The sequence below is a fragment of the Ptychodera flava genome, chromosome 4, assembly GCF_041260155.1.
Source record: "Ptychodera flava strain L36383 chromosome 4, AS_Pfla_20210202, whole genome shotgun sequence".
In the NCBI taxonomy this organism is placed as follows: Eukaryota; Metazoa; Hemichordata; class Enteropneusta; family Ptychoderidae; genus Ptychodera; species Ptychodera flava.
In genome coordinates, this window is record NC_091931.1 from 37,889,571 (window position 1) to 37,907,859 (window position 18,289).

At 36.7% G+C, this 18,289-nt stretch overlaps 1 protein-coding gene across 1 annotated transcript in view; it reads left to right on the plus strand.

Moving 5' to 3' along the window:
• Window positions 1–18,289, plus strand: part of LOC139131680 (ribonucleoside-diphosphate reductase large subunit-like) — a 296,454-nt gene that overhangs the window by 75,097 nt on the left and 203,068 nt on the right. Inside the window, exon 2 of the mRNA XM_070697848.1 lies at window positions 11,021–11,036. The gene's annotated coding sequence lies outside the window, so the exon portion shown is untranslated. The remainder of the gene's footprint in view (window positions 1–11,020; window positions 11,037–18,289) is intronic.

An 18,289-nucleotide genomic window follows, 5' to 3' on the forward strand; every position in this document is an offset into this window, starting at 1 on the left:
CGTGAACTTTATTCCGTTTATGAGTTCAGTCAGATGTCTGAGATTGTCATGATAACATTATTTATGATCGTTCCACTGAACTTTGTCGATGCGCGGAGTTAGCAGAGGAAGACTTCAGATTAGTTCGGCATGTCCCGACCGGAAGTGTAAACAAAGATCTAACTTCTAAGATGGCTGCTCCCGTGGTAGCTGAACTGGACGCTGCTTAGCAGTGAATTGCGTGTGTTGTCGCCGACTTTCATGTGCAGACATTACACGGGACTTACAATTGTGCTCATCATCGAACATAGTTAAAGTCGCGTGTGAACTATTTGTGTTTCCCAGCCGCGTGGTCAAGTCTGAGGTACCTCTGCGGTAACGTTAAGTTTTCCATAGAAATTGTTAAGCATTTAGAAAGGGTTTGAACAGAGTTTTTGTTCTGAAAGTGTGACTCCTGCCGTCGGAGGTCGATCAGTACGGTTACTGTTACCATGGAGTAATATTTATAGTTTTGAAGTACGGTTTTACTATTTTATATGTAGACCCTGATATTTGACACAATATAGTAATATACAGAAGTGTGTTTGTTACATTATGACTGTGTGTGGTTCCTCATTTCATGCCCCATGCTGTGTAGCCCTGCGTACAGGTGTGTGTGTGCACGTGTGTTCCCAGCATTATATGGCCTCTACCAAAGCCCTGCAATGGTCTTTGAACAGACTTGAGGTCTCTGCGGCCTGGATCTGGACCGCAATGAAGACTAAAGGGTCTTTTTGGCCGAAATTCTGCTCTATTGGGGCAAAATCCTTTCCCTGCCTACCTTTACCTCCTAACCAATCCCAGAAAAGATGCGATTGACTTCTCCTAACGTCCAAAACCACTCATTTTCTGAAACATAACATACTCTACAAGTTGTTTACCCATGGAGATCCCCATTTGAATCTCGCTGCAGAGACCCCAGTTATCTCCACAGACCGTTGCAGGGCTGTGGTGGAGGCCGTATACGCCAGGAACACACAGACCTGTACTCAGGACTACATGCTTTGTTGCTGCTCTAGAGAGGTTAACGCCAGTCTCGGACTTGTTGGCCCTGCTAGAGAAATAAATTGGCTGAGCTTCGGTCGGTTATTATTCTGCCGTCTCGAAACATCGGTTACACAAGCAACATTTCGGTGAAATTCCAAAGTCAATTTTGTTCTCCATAATCAATACAAACCTTTGTAAAATTTGACCCCCCCTTCAATCATTGATTGTAAAATTTGACCCCCCCCTAAAAAGCGGTTTTGTAAAAGTCAACCCCCCCCCTGATTTCCACCAACCCCCCCCCTCCCCGTAAATAACGAATGCTCCCTAAGAAGGAGAATATGAAATCCTCTCAAAACGAGTGCTTAGATGAGACCGAGACACCAAGGTTTGTAGTGGTAAACCTTTATTGGCAATAAATATCATAGCCAAGCTTATATTAAAATAAACAATATCAAAAAGAAACCTGTGATTAGACCAAGACACCAAGTAATCGCCCTAAATTACTCGAATGAAATTAAAGTCGTGAAGTGAATGTTGTACCCGCACAATGGTCGTCGCCATTCAAACAAGTCAATGCTATGTCGGACAAACGTTTCTGATCATCGCAAAAATACATAATCCCTACTATCTGCTACCACGGTCTTCTTACCTCATCCATTTGTTCCGGTGTTGGGTTAGAGAATGATGCCCTAACGTAGGACGATTTCTTTCCACTGTTCGGTTAAAAAGCATTCTCAGGAACAAACAGTACTTCGTTCTCGATTGCCTTTTCGATGATCATCTTGTGGGTGTCATCAATGCTTAGTATTTTAATCCAAAGAAACAGTCCCCCGTTGGGAACTGTCCATTCGGCTTACCCTAGGAGCAGTCACAAAAGTCATCACAAAAAAGGTGATTATGTGTGTCGTAGTCCAATCACAAGATACCCTCCAACACGTACTATGAACACTTCGGATTTTTCCCATTGAATGTGCATAGTATGATAAGGCCAAAGTAAGTAAATTCTTTGTTTTGCGTCCACTCAAAATCCCAAAAGGTACGCGGGTAAGCGGCTAGAATGTGGGAAGGGTCACATTTTACAGTACAGGCGCACACGGATCTCCCCCGCCCCCGCAATTACTGAAGGCTCCCTAACTGTTCGTTGGATTCGGCCTCTCGAAAACTCACGGTGTACGAGCTACACAGGGCACCTGCCGACAACGTGTACGGTGTGACTACCTAGGCTGGACTGGCCCAGTAAACTGCCACCAAAGGAATTGCCATGAGAATGAATAGCGATATCCAACCATTGGAATTTCCCACGTACTCTGCTGTACGTAAACACCGCACTCTGCAGCCATGCTATTTTGATGCCAAAATACGTGATTTAAAAAAAAAATTCACAAAATATTCTGTGATCGTCGGCGGACTTCAAACTTTCGACATATACTCATCGACGTATTTTCTTCAATTGTATGACGAAATTTTGCAGTATAATTTTTGCGTAATGCTCAGTTTAAAAATTAAACTGGAGTTGAGGTGGTCGAGATAGAAAACAACATCCTCCGTGTTTTAGTAAACAACAGAAAATCCTGCCAGAATTTCAGGAAAAAAGCACTTTGGCACGCCTTTTAACATGTAAAACATCAGCGATATACAAACCGTAAAACCATCGACAGTCTCGCTTCTATTATCTATGATGAAATCTTCCGCAATAAGGAGAGGAGAATGACCATGTTTCCACGGTCAGAATGACTGCGCGGTAACGGTCGTCACATTTGAAACAATATTCGTTTCTGCTTCATGAACCCTTCCCTATCCGGCTGGGAAGTCACAATGGCATGTTATTACGAAAGCACAGCGTGTTGGTCGATAAGTTGGCTACAGATGGGCACATGTTGATACGCTATCCGTCATACGACCTCTAAGTTGGAAGCCATTTAAGCGAAAGACAAAATAAAATACTATTGGCTTATAACTTTAGTTTTAAGCGCTAAGATGTGATTCGGCTGTCGTGACCGCAACATTTTGAAGTTGATGTGCATGACATTGTGCAACGTCTGAACGTGTACGATGTATCAAGCGGGATCTAGGATTCCGTTGGCGCAATATATGGTATGCGCCACGAATTAAGAAGATTACTATAAGCCGATCAGAGCTGGCATTTTCGATACAAAACTGTAACAACAGCCTCACAACTGATACAAATTCATGACATCCTCATCGGAAAGTCAAATCGAACTGAGACACAGCATAACAATTCCAGTGCCATAAATATTTCAGGTAAGAGGTACGTTGAAAATCCGTGACATTTCGCGGCCAAACAATCTATGTATATCATATAGACATATCGACTTACAGGATTTATTGCTAAAATGTCATTTTCCTTTATGTCAAGAAAGTCAAATAAACACACCGGACACAATGCGGCCATTCGATTATTTCATTTACTCGGTGTGAATTTGATGAGTAAGTATATCATTTGGTAGAGCAAAGTGATAATATGTTTTCAGTATTTCAGGCATTAGCCTAATCGATGTATCTATTGCCAGAATGTCGCATTTGATTTTGCTGGATTTGGTGGAGGGATGGATAGGGCTAAATTTGTTGCTAGGTGATTTGGTGACATTGTTGCAAAATGTAAGAATACAAAACACGTCTAAAAATGTCAAAGTATGAAAATAATCGCAATCATACCAATCCATAATCCAATAACACTAGGTCAGAATTTGTAAGACAATAGTTGTAAACATAGACACAAAACAGCACAGAACAGACAGTAAATAGACGGTACACAAACAAAGTCAAATTCATGAAAGAAAGATATATGGACCTCTGGCCAAAAGACCAAGAAGTGATGTCAGGTGTTTCGAAAATAGTAAGCGCATCCTTCCCCACATGTGGCACCCGCCATATATCAATCTGTAAGTCAGATAGGTAGCAACGAATGTAGCCCTCGGCCAAATCAACATCAAATCGATTGCGACATTCTGGCAATATTAGGCTAAAAACCGAAATACCGAACGCACATTATCACTTCAGTTAAATTACTTGTCGCGACCAAATGATATACGTTTTCATATAATTCAAGGGGAACGAATGAAATAATCGAATGGCCACATTGATTGGGTGTGGCGAAAAACGAATGGCTTGTTGCAAGTTTGTAAAAGCGTATCGTTTGGACGTACTTGATACAAATGAAAACGACATTTTACCAACAAACTTTGTAGTTGATATGTTATTCGAAATACATGTATTGTTTGGCCGTGAAATGTCACGGATTCTGACATGCGTCGTAGATCTATTGGTCTGAACACACGCGAAACTTTGTGGAAGTGGATTGTAATTTTGCTAAAAAGAAAGTTGGGAATAGGTCAATAACAAATGTTGATCTATTGTGCTTAATATTCACAATAGCTTATGCAAAGAAGCATTTATCAAAAGGCCTACTGCGTTGTAGATGTCCAACAGTCAGCTAGGAAATGATCTATACATCCTTTTTTCTATTTTCGCCATAACTTGCAGAAAGTTCACTGTTTTAAGATAAGCAATAGGTCTATTTCTTCATTGTTGGACAATATGAATTTATTGACTTGCAGTCATAGTTGGACTGGTTGTCGTGCATATTCATATTGCGATCACGTTGTAGCTATTTTAAATGCAATCGAGATTTAATATGCCTAAGTCCGCGCGGATAGTCCCTGCCGGTCTGTGTGGGTGATATGTTCGTACTAGTAATTTACGCTAAATAATATTTATTTCGTATTTATTTATTTATTCATGAACCAACAGGTATAATGTAAAATAGTAGTCAAATTTCTTGCCATCTGAGATTCTAACCAAGAAAATAAACCAAGAAACACATTCCTTAAGATCTGCATTGTCATAGCAACCCGCCCGCATAATCTAATGCGTAGGGTATTTGCATTATAATCGCACATAAAATCTGGATGAGCTTTTGATGAGTTACCTTCTCAAAACATATTTTATTCATCCCGTACAATATGTTACCAATTCATTTTTGTCCAAGCAGTGGGTGTAGCCCACCAAAGTGGGCCTATGTCGCAGGTTAGCGTGTGTTAGTTTGTATGTGTGTATGACTATGTCTGTGTGTGTGTTTTATGGATTTGTGTTGTCGACATCTCTCAAAATTCTTTATCAAATGTCAGGTCATTTGATACACAATCTTTAGGGTTTCAACTAGATCTGATTGGGTCTTGGACGAATTGGGATGTATAATTAAAGAGAAATTAGTATTTGAAGTAATTTTTGACTTGTTTTTACTCATTTTTGCTCATTTGCATAGCAAGGGAGGATGCACTAAATTATGAGGATTGGGGCACAGAGGACGTTGATAAATAGAATTACCTTGACTAGGGTTTTAGCTCGTGTGTTCATTCGAATGAAGTATTGTGGTACTAGCGTTTTTGATTCTCTGTGCATGGTATGTCTGTCTTTGTGTTTGTCTGTCTGTTTGTTTGTCAGCCTAAGAATTATGACCATAATACTGTTCGTTTGTATATGTAATGAACTTTCTTCATTAGAGATAAATATCCGGATTGACCTGACCAAAGTTGATAAATTTTGCTATATCAATTGAAAACATTCTGATATAACATTAATGAAAGTGGTTTAGCAATTTTACATAACTAATTACTAATTAACGTGATTTTCCTTATTAGGAATATATGTTTGTATAGACGACCAAAGTTGACAAAATGCCATGTACACTGAAGATACTATGGGTTTGGTAGTTTGCATATTAAATTTTTTTACCAATTAGGGACAGGTAGGAATGGAGGAAGAATATGACAAAAGTTTATGAATTTTGCACTTTTGATTATATGATTACACACAGCGGGGAAAGACATTTAGCATTTTGATGTCACATGTATATGCTGATTTGCATAATAATAATAATAATAACAAGGCAGTATTGCTGAAGGCAATGAGTACTTGGGCCGTGATAGAGTAATTTTGAGGACAATATATACTACTTTTCAAATATGGTCTCGAATTTCCACCTGTCAATTTGGCATTTGATTAACTGGTTTTTAAACGAAGCAATGGCATGACAACGGCAAAATATGTCCAGCAACTTTTGTGGAGTTTGAGGCCGGGGTTCTTTATTTATAGTGGAAATTGCTTAAACTCCTTAAATATTCAAATTACAGCAAATTTCTTTTGTTCTCGATGGTAGATGTCTAATATTTAGATGGGCATATTTAGATTTCTACCCTATAGTTATCCCTATATACCAAAAATCGGACATCCAGCTCTATTGGCTTGCTCAGAATTAGATATGCGCATAATTAATGAGGTACAATATGTGGTGTCATAAGGTGTCCCATCATACCAAATATGAAGGGTGTAGCACTTGTGGTTACTGAGTTGTGGACAAATATATATATTTGAGGTCAAAGGTCATTGAGGTCACGTCACATTTTGTCAAAATAATTGTATTGCTAAGTTATTCCTATATACGAAAAATCAGACCTCTAGCTCTATTGGCTCGCTCAAAATTAGATATGCGCATAATTAATGAGGTACAATATGTGGTGTCATAAGGTGTCTTATCATACCAAATATGAAGGATGTAGCACTTGTGGTTACTGAGTTGTGGACAAATATATATATTTGAGGTCAAAGGTCATTGAGGTCACGTCACATTTTGTCATAATAATTGTATTGCTAAGTTATTCCTATATACCAACCAGATATGAACTGTAAATGCTCACGTGTGGCATTATATGTGTAAATTTGAACCTTTGCCACATGTTTGCAACTTCATTGAAAGTATTATGATCAAGATGATGAACAATATTCACCAGGGATTAACTCTATAAGTCATTAAGTATTCAAATACGCAATTAGCTGAAATAGAAATAATTAATTTCTTTGACTGCTGTCATTGTATCACCTCTTTATATAGCAAGTGTAATTGCATGCCTTTGGTCAAGTCCTTCAAACTATATATTCCAAACTTTGAAAGCTCATTAGATATGCAAACTATAAATTAGCTGACACGAAAACTTAAGTGTGAAATGACTATCAATATTGGTATAACCTGGTATAATCATCAATATACATAGCATGTTATGCCAACTTTGATCAAATAAATCCAAGTATATATCCCTAATTAGGAAAGTTCATTAAATACACAAATTAGGAATTGGCTGAAGCAAAAATGCTTAATGCCTTTCAATAATGTTAGCCTACATAATAGTATCTTTAATGTACATAGCAAGTTTTATCAATTTTGGTCATGTAAATTCAAATATATATCCCTCATTTTCTTTGGTCTACTCAACACAGATAAATATCCCTGATTATGAAAGTTCATTAAATATGCAAATAAGGAATTGGCTAAAGTTCAAATGCTTAATGACTTTCAATAATGTTCTTTCATAGTATCTTTAATGTACATAGCCACTTTCGTCAACTTTGGTCTTGTCAATTCAGATAAATACCCCTAATTAGGAAAGTTCATAAAATATGCAAATTAGGAATTGGCTGAAGTAAAAATGGGTTATGACATTTAATAATGATGTATCATAGTATCTTTAATGTACATAGCAAGTTTCATCAATTTTGGTCATGTAAATTCAAATATATATCCTTAATTTCAAAAGGTCATTAAATATGGAAATTAGGATTTGGATGAGGTAAAAATGCTTATTGACTTTCAGTAATGTTAAATCATAGTATCCTCAATATGCATACCAAGTTTCGTCAATTTTGATCGAGTAAATTCAGATATGTATGCCTAATTAGTAGATTTCATTAAATATGCAAATTAGTCATTATCTTTCACGTCACCCCTTAATAACTTGCACAGCTGATATATCTTGATGTGATCAACATTTGTAGCAAATCTCATCAAATTGTGTGCAGTCGGTCTCAATGTATAGCCGTTTTTTCTAAAATCATTAATTATGCAAATGAGCAAAAAGTAAGCAAGCCATACCCACCAAAAACTAATCAGTTCTTGCCATTTGCAAACTGAATCTATGTACCAGATTTGATTCTGATCTGATGAGCCGTTTTTGAGATATTGAGCACACAGACAGACAGACAGACAGACAGACAGACAGACAGACACACAGACAGACAGACAGACAGACAGACACACAGACACACAGACAGACAGACATCGCTGCGACATATGCCCACGTGTGTCAACATGTGAGCAAAAAATCAGACCTCTAGCTCTATTGGCTCGCTCAAAATAAGATATGCGCATAATTAATGAGGTACAATATGTGGTGTCATAAGGTGTCCTATCATACCAAATATGAAGGATGTAGCACTTGTGGTTACTGAGTTGTGGACAAATATGTATATTTGAAGTCAAAGGTCATTGAGGTCACGTGACGTTTTGTCAAACAAATTATATTGTTAACTTATCCATATATACCAAAAATCAGACCTCTAGCTCTATTTGCTCGCTCAAAATTAGATATGCGCATAATTAATGGGGTACAATATGTGGCGTCATAAGGTGTCCCATCATACCAAATATGAAAGGTTTAGCACTTGTGGTTACTGAGTTATGGACAATAATGTATATTTGAGGTCAAAGGTCACCAAGGTCACATGATATTTTGTCAAAATGTCTGAGATATCTGCGTGAACCGTTGGACTCACTGATGGACTCACGGACAGATATGACCCAATCTATAAGCCCCCTGGACTTTATCCGTGGGGACAAAAAACTGTGTCACTGCATCCTTTAGGCAATATGAATACGATGAGAAACTAAATTTTTATTTTTCTTGGCCTTATACATGGGAGTCTATGGAGAACTGCCTTATAGATGGGAGTCTATGGAGGTGTAAACTAAAAAGTCCTCTAACACGGCCAAATTCGATCGCATTGTGAAACAAATCGACGTGCATCTGTATGGGGTTGGGTACTATTCTTGTGCAAAGTTTGAAAGAAATTGACCAGGGCATGTCTGAGATATCTGCGTGAACGGACGGACGGACGGACTGACATGACCAAACCTATAACTCCCCCAGGACTTCGTCCGTGGGCACTAAAAACAACGCAACAGTACAGCTACACCGGCGGTAGGTTAATATCCAGAGCCCCGTACGGTCTGCCGCTGTCGCTTGAAAACAATCTCATAAACCTGGCCATATCATGGGCAACTGTGTATGGGCAGCTGGATACTTGACTTCCCGGAGAAGGCGAGCTGTCACGTCAAGCTCAGGATTATTTGTCGATCAAATTTCAGTAAATTTACCTTACCTGGATGAAATTTTGTCTATAGGCTGAAATTTCGCCGAAGTTTGACAAAATTGCATCGATTTTTCAGGTTCATATCCGACATTTTTTGAGTTTTGAGTGCAGACAGAAATAAGTTTTGAGGCAACATGGCTGCGACCCCATGTTGACCCCTATAGGCGAGCAGCAGACTCACCTATTTTTCACACTTAATGTACCCACCTTACATACGGCCACATCATACGTCATTTGAAAGCTTATTATCTCTACTTCAAGAAAATTGACGATGTGGAGCTGCCAAGTAGGGCCATAACCCCCTAATTTGCATAATTCACACGGGTATCCAATTTGCATAAATGCGATATAAAATTAGAAATGTCATTGTTAACTACTCTAAACATACTTTTAAACTATCGAGTGATATATCAAATGAAAGATATTTGCATGTAGAATACGACATGGATATGTAAAGAGATATTTAAATCGATTTTACTGAAATATTTCCATATTTATTGTGAAAAAATTATTTTCCCGTTTTGAATAAAAATATTTTAAAAATTTTAACACATGCAGCCACATCATACAACCACATCATACGTCATTTGAAAGCTTATTATCTCTACTTTATGAAAATGGACAATGTTGAGCTGTCAAGTAGGGCCATAGCCCCTAATTTGCACAATTTACACGGGTACCCAATTTGCATAAATGCGTTGTAAAATCAGAAACTTACTTTTAACTATTCGAAACATACTTTTAAACTATCGAGTGATATATCAAATGAAAGGTATTTGCATGTAGAATACAACTTGGATATCCAAAGACATATTTAAATTGATTTCACTGAAATATATTCATATTTATATTGAAAAAATATTTTCCCCTTTTGAATAACAATATTTTAAAAAATTTAATACATACAGCCACATCATACAGCCACATCATACGTCATTTGAAAGCTTATTATCTCTACTTCAGGAAAATTGACAGTGTTGAGCTGTCAAGTACGGCCGTATCTCCTAATTTGCATAATTCACAGTGGTACACAAATTACAGAAATGTGATGTAAAATAAGGGATTTATTAACTACTCTAAGCATACTTTAAACTATCGAGTGATATATCAAATGAAAGGTATTTGCATGTAGAATACAAAATAGATACCCAAAGAGATATTAAAATGATTTTATTGAATTTTTTCCATCATTACATCGAAAAAAAATTTTTCCCCTTTTGGATAACGATATTTTAATAATTTTAACACATACAACTACATCATACAGCCACATTATACGTCACTTGAAAGCCTATTACCTCTGCTTCACGAAAATTGACGATATGCAGCTGCAAAATAAAGCCGTAATTATTTAATTTGCATATTGCACATGGGTAACTAATTTGCATGAGTCCGATATAAAATTATAAAAATCCATTGTTAAGTACTCTTCGCTTTTAAACTATCGAGTGATACATCAAATGAAAGGTATTGGCACGTAGAATAGAACTCTGAATTCCAAACACGTATCTAAAATATTCTTATTGAATATTTTCATTTAAATAGCCAATATCTTGACTTATTTTTAATATTCATAAAATTGTGCAGTAAATACGAGTAATGCCCACATTATGCAAAATAGAATAAAATATATACAATATAAGAATAATTCAGCAACACACAGAACAAATATCGCTCTGACTGAGATTCAGAGACAATGTATGATTTCATTGGAACCCAAGACGAGCTTATAAATTCATATCAAACATAAAAAATGCATCCTACTCTGAAATTTTCGAAGCTGACGAAGCTCTTCTCAAAAAATCACATCTTTAGACCTCATTATCTGTGAAGGTCATCGATGCAACAAATTAACATTCTCGACTTACGAACACACACACAAAACAGTTCATGCAATCAAACGGCAACATTACGATACATGAGAACAATTATGCCTGCCCACAACAATACGGTACAAAATACGATATTTTTTTCGAGATAAAAGTAATGAAGTAAAAATAAAAAGTAAAAGTAATTTTAGATCTTGTTTGATTATTACTAACTTTAGAACAATTGGATTACATTTAATTGTTATTCGATTTTCATTGAATTGCCTTCGAAACCTTGGAATCGCAAAAAGTAAAAGGGAACCAAAATATTTTCAGGTCCCCTATAGGCAGATCAAAACTTTCAAGTGCTCCTCTACTATCCCTCAAAATTTCGATTCCACCCGAATTCCTCCGCCCCTCACCGGCCCCACCATTATTTGTGAACGTAGCCTAATCACATACATATGAAACAGAAATATAAGCGTTACACCTATGCCAAACAAAACCTACAACAGCTCGATCTCCGATTCACATGAGCATACACAAACACAACCAGACCGAAACGGTAGACATTCTAGCTTCCTTACTTGAACAAACTTAACTTCAGTGAAACAACGTGGCCAAGTAGTGCACACGTTTCACCAACCGAAAATGAATTTTAAGCGACTGATGAAGACAACTCTATTCTCGAAAGGTAGCATCAAAGGATCGCAGTGTCACAGTAGTCTCTCCACTCCAGTGCGGGTTCAGGGCAGGATACGTAGATTAGGGGTACGTCTCGCCATGGCAAATCAACACTTTACACAAAACAGCCAAACATAACATACACAAAATTCAAACAACTATAAGATATGAACGATGTGTGGAGTTGCTTTCTTTTATTACATGTCACCAGTTGTGTCTGCTGTCAAACTAATCTTCAACGCACAAGGCAGCTATAAGTGTGGCAACCCTTTTACTCATGACAAAACTGTTTAAGAAGAGGATGATGAATTTGTAGAATTACTAGATGTACTGGAAATGCATGACACTGTATCGCTATGAATGACTTGGATCTTGAATCATACTTTGACTACAGCTTACTGTCACACATTGTTTCGGCTACATAGTTACTTTGCAACAACTACAATAGTGTCGTTTGGACTTAATAGTAATTGGTGATATTTTCCCAACACATCTTTACGAAAACATGTCGGCGTTCAAATCATTAACATTTATGTTAAAAATCAATACAAGAAAATGTTGGTATAATTGAGTAACATTAAAAGGTTTTCATATGCTGTGAATGGGTATATTATACTCCATACTAAGGGCATGTTTGGATAAACACTCTCTGACCTATAAAAACTAGACGTCGGTATCGGATAATAATGCAGACAAGAAGAGCTATTCATATGTTTGAAACATACATTAAACAAACAAAATATTCATTTCAGGTCTCATTTTAGCTGTTTTTTCTCCGTGTTCTATGCACTTTTTGCACATCATAATGCATGTGGTTGCATTGATACTGCTGTTAAAATTTTTAAAATACCGTTATTCAAAAGGGGAAAATAACTTTTTTCACTACAAATATAAAAATATTTCAGTAAAACCACTTTGTATATCTCTTTGGATGTCAATTTTGTTTTTTACATGCAAGTACTTTTCATTTGATACATCACTCGATAGTTTAGAAGTATGTCTAGAATAGTTAATGAATTCTCTAATTTACATGCATTTATGCAAATTGCTTACCTGTGTAAATTATGCAAATTTAGGAATACGGCCTTACTTGATAGTTCAACATTGTCAATTTTCTTGAATAAGAGATAATAAGCTTTCAAATAACGTATGGTATGGCTGTATGATGTGGCTGTATATGATGAAATATTTATAATATTGTTATTCAAAAGGGGAAAATATTTTTTCAATATAAATATGAAAATATTTCAGTGAAACCAATTTAAATATCTCTTTCGATAACCATTTCGTATTCTACATTCAAATACCTTTCATTTGACATATCATTCGATAGTTAAAAAGTATTTAAAAGTATGTTTAGAGTAGTGAACAATGAATTTGTAATTTTATATTGCATTTATGCAAATTGGATACCCTTGTAAATTATGCAAATTAGGGGCTATGGCCGTACTTGACAGTTCAACATTGTCAATTTTCTTGTAGTAGAGATAATAAGCTTTCAAATGATGTATGATGTAGCTGTATGTTGTAGCTGTATGTGTTAAAATTTTTAAAATATTGTTATTCAAGAGAGGAAAATATTATTTTCAATATAAATATGAAAATATTTCAGTGAAATCAATTTAAATATGTCTTTGGATATCAAAGTTGTATTCTACATGCAAATACCTTTCATTTGATATATCACTCGATAGTTTAAAAGTATGTTTACAATAGTTAACAGTGAATTTTATAATTTTATATCACAGTTATGGAAATTGGATACCCGTGTGAATTATGCAAATTAGGGGATTATGGCCCTACTTGGCAGCTCCACCATCGTCAATATTCTTAAAGTAGAGTAAAAAGCTTTCAAATGACGTATGATGTGGCCGTATGTAAGGTGGGTACATTAAACTCCTAAAATAAGGCCCTTTTTGTGGATTCGCCGCTCGCCTACTAGCCTTGCGTACGATGCTATGTGCTACAGCTAACACGCAGCATCGTACGCAGGGCTAGCGAGAGAGTTGCCGACATCGACGGTTATTTACGAGAAGTGAATAAAAGACTGTCATTTTTGGAAGCGATCGAGTCGCTGAGGTAGGCTGGGATACGACTTGGGCCCAAGAACGCTGAATTTCGGCAGTAATTTGGCTTTTTACGTCAAGTCCCAAAATGGATTTGAAGTCACCGACCCTACGTACGGGTCTTTGCAGGGCTGTGGTGAGCGGGGCGATTAGCTGTAGCGGAACACACAGCATCGTACGCAGGGCTAGTTGACCTCAAGTAAAAATGTGTTCGCGATCAAATCTTCCTATATTTTTTTCAGAATTTTCGACAAAATCATTGCTTCTTAAATCTTTTTTAAAATAATGCGATGTGCCATGTCTCCAGATTCTAAAATATCGTTCGTTGACCGTTCGACGGAATACTCATTTCGCAAACTTGTGACGCAGTTGAAATTCAATACTGCCCGCCAAATAATCTTAATGAGGCGAGATCATTCTAGACATCCTCCAAATTATCCAACCATTCGCGTTAGAGTTCAGCTCGCTTAGAGTATCATAACATTCTTCGGCCTTCGTTTAGATCGACCCTAATCTCTCCCATTTAGGAAATAAATACACAAGCTACCTTGACAAAACTTCGTGCACCATCCAGGACCAAACGCACTACAAATCTGTCTTGACGTCATCATCTCCTTACATGGTAATCGGCATACCGTATTTTTTAGCAAAGGAGACACAGAATACGTCGGAGTATTCAGTTTCAAAACGTATTACATTGTGTGATGTTGTCAAAAAAAGGTAATGTTACTGCAGTGGTATAAATTACAAAACACAAAAGTTCAAATCAGTTTATTTTGGACTGGCTTTACCCAACATTTCATATTGTTTCTTATGCCAGATTTGACCACGTGCTTACTGGCGACCCCTTTACATGCAAATTTTGTGTCAAATGGTGTGTTCTCCTGGAAAAACAAACGTACGATTTCTATATGAAGGAGGCGAAATTTGCCCTCAAAACTCGAAACCACCCCTTTATGGGGTGTACCTAGCTATTTTGAACGAGCTTCTCGAATCTGCAGCTCTATTTCGAAATGATGGTCTGGTTTTCTCAGCTCAAGGATAAGTGTTCTCCATCGCTGTGGGCATTACTATTCTCAACTAGGGGTACAGTTTCCAGTCGTAATGTTTTTCATTGTGTCCGGGATATAAAATCTTTCCTTTTCACACTTTTACTGTGATTAACACTAGTCCACATCTTGTCAGCGATTAAACATGTTTCAAGTTTAAATGTTAAATTCTGGTCTCGAGCCCTCTTGTTCGACCAAACTGAAATTACCCCTCCCACTTTGGCTCGTCCAGTGGGTGTAGCAAGGGTCGTGCCATCGCCTAGGAAACGGAGGGTGCATTAATTGTTGCATTTCGATGCACATTTTGATTATATTCAGAAGATTTTGTGGCAAAAACTCAGATGGAGAAGCATTAATATTCATATCTCACTTATTCAAGACTGGCTGAGAGCAGCACTTCCTTTCAGTTAACATCATTACGCCATTTATTATGCCAAGAAAGATGAAGCCAAGACATTTTGCCCTCCCTGGTCTCAGCCAGAAATGGTTATACCTTACAGAGTTTTTCCCCACGGAATGAAAACAAATGTACTTGGGCTGAGGCCCAAGTACAATAATAATAATAAGAAGAATAAGAATAAGAATAAGAATAAGAATAAGAATAATTTCTATTATTATATATTAATTTATATAAATAAAAGATCAATATCCACAATAAAAGTGATCAAGGACGTTGAATGCAATTTACACATCACAAAAAGTAATTAGAAAAATATTTAAAACCTAAGTCTGAACAGCGGGTTTAAAATGGAAAGTTTTAACATTGGTTTTAAAAGTCGACAGGATACGGGAACGCCAAATATCTAATGGAAGACTGTTCCAGAGTATGGGAACTGCCACGCTGAACAAACGATCTTCATATTTCTTTGTGCGCGATCGTACTGGACAAAGTCTGAACTGATCAGCCGACCTCAAGTTACGACATGGAACATAGAGTGAGATCATATTTGAAATATAACTGGGAACAAGCCCATGAATACACTTAAAAGTCAGGACTAACATTCGCTGTGTCATCGGTAACCAATGCAACTGGTAAAAAACTGGAGTGATATGAAGAGCAATTTTTGAACGAGTTACAATTCTTGTAGCTATGTTTTGAGCAAGTTGAATCTGAATAATTCAATTATCCGGAAGTCTGTACAACAGATAGTTACAGAAATCGATACGTGATAAAGCATCTCTGACAGATGAGGTCTTAGAGTGAAATGAGAGTCAAAGATGGCGCCAAGACTTTTAGCCTGATAGAGAACAGGATTTTTTGCATGCCCAATACGAATTTCTGTAATATTTCTATCTGATTGACTATGTGAGGAGAACATTAAAAATTCTGTTTTATCATTTGTTTTAAGTGAAAAAATTTGTCTAGAGTCTGACATCTGAAATGCAATTTTCAAGATTCGAAATCATTCTGGTGGCATTATCCCTGGTGAAAGACATATATAATGTTGAATCATCAGCATAAGAACTATAAAGACATGAATGGCTGACGACTAGTTTCCCGAGTTGAGAGGTATAAGCATTGGAAAACTGGACCTAACACTGATCCCTGAGGTACCCCAGTATCAAGTGGATGAAATGATGATTGAGTGGAATTTATAGGAACACACTGCCTTCAATTTGAAAGATTTGACTCAAACCACTTAAATGCATAACAAGAAAGACCAAAGTGGTCTCTTAAACGATCTAATAGAATAGAAAGGTCAAGTAAACCCCAAAAAACATCACATTTATCATCGTGGCAAGCAAAACATCATTTTAAACCTTTAAAAGAGCTGTCTCAGTACTATGTCTTTGCTTGTAGGCAGATTGGTTCATCTAATGAATGGCTGACAATATAGGTATTAAATCTGTCAGCGACAATCATTCTAGAATCTCTGACAAAAACGACAAATTTGAAACAGTTCGAAGATTTTTTTAGAATTTCAACGGCTAACTTAAATATATCAGGTACAGAACCAGACTGAAAGAGTTGTTGAAAATCTAAGTTAGATGTTGTAAAAGAGAGTTTACAATAACAGGGTATTTAAAAATCTTCGTGGGAATTGAGTCTGAGCGACAATAGGTCGATGGTGAAGAACGGATTATTTATGTATTTCATCAGCGACATGACCGTAGTGGTCAGCAATGTAGACGATATGGAAACACTATACAGGACCGTTTACGATGACAGGTGTCGCGATGTCGGTCGCTATGAATAGAAATTTCCAAATTCGTTAATTTGTTTGTTTGTTGTTTGCTTGTTTGTTTTTTTGATTGATTTTAGTAAGACTGTTCATATGCTCCGAAACTGAAAGCAAACATTGAAATTTTGACAATACTTATAAATAACATTTCGGAGTGTCATTAGTTCTGTTCGCTTAGTTGTTTTATTATTGTGCATGAACATACCAATGTGCAAGCGTAATTGAAAGTATTTTCAGTTACAGTGAAAATATGAATTATATTTTAACATGTTAAAATACAGATTGATATTAGTACCCGCTAAACAATAGGAGAATGGCAATACAGGCATAGCATATATGATTAAAAGGGTTATTTCATGTATCATTGTTTGCATTGTAAACCATCAAAATGACGTACTTTTTTCTGTTTTATATTCTTTTTTTGATATCCGTAGTCAGGAATATCTATTTTGAATTTTAATACAATAAAATAATAAATACGCGATTTTCTACAGTAGTAGTTACATGTAGTTTCTTGTATTCCCCCACGGGGACGTCTTTTTTGTCTGCGTCGTGACGCATAACGGCTAAAAGATTCATAATTTTCTGAAAAATCAACAGAATCTCTGTTGGTCCAGAACGTTTCTATCAAGCCATTAATATCTTGACTGTTACATAGTGAGATGGAATCTGTATCGTTTCGTTTAGTTTTCAGTCCTCTAATGATCCAAATTAAAAATGAAAGCTGTGTTTTCTTCGGGCCTTGACCACACTGCTATGCTAATGGTGTATGATACAACCTGGCTTCTGATGATTCGTCGATTTTGTATTCTGTCTTGCCCCCGATTGTCTTGATGCAAACCAGTTTATCATAGCAAACAAAGGATTTGACAACGCCTTGACTGTCAGAATTGGATGTGCGAAAAGCGAATGACTTTGATCGAATATTGCGCATTCTTCTCGAGAAATCTTCTCCGATACATTATATCCGATCCGCGTAGCTTCGTTGCATTCGAGAGAATGCTCAGGATCATGATCCTATAGGCAGGCAACAAATCGTTATGTCATGTTTTATTATTTAATTGTCACGTGATAAGTAATATCATATCATATCATATCATATCATATCATATCATATCATATCATAGATATCATACCATATTATTAATTGGCTCTCTGAGTGTGTATTTTCTCAAGTTGTCTATATTTTGTGTTCCCAGATCCGAGATAAACCATGCGGACACTGGATACAAGGCTTCTATTCTTAGTTTTCTTCTGCGCGGTTTCAACGA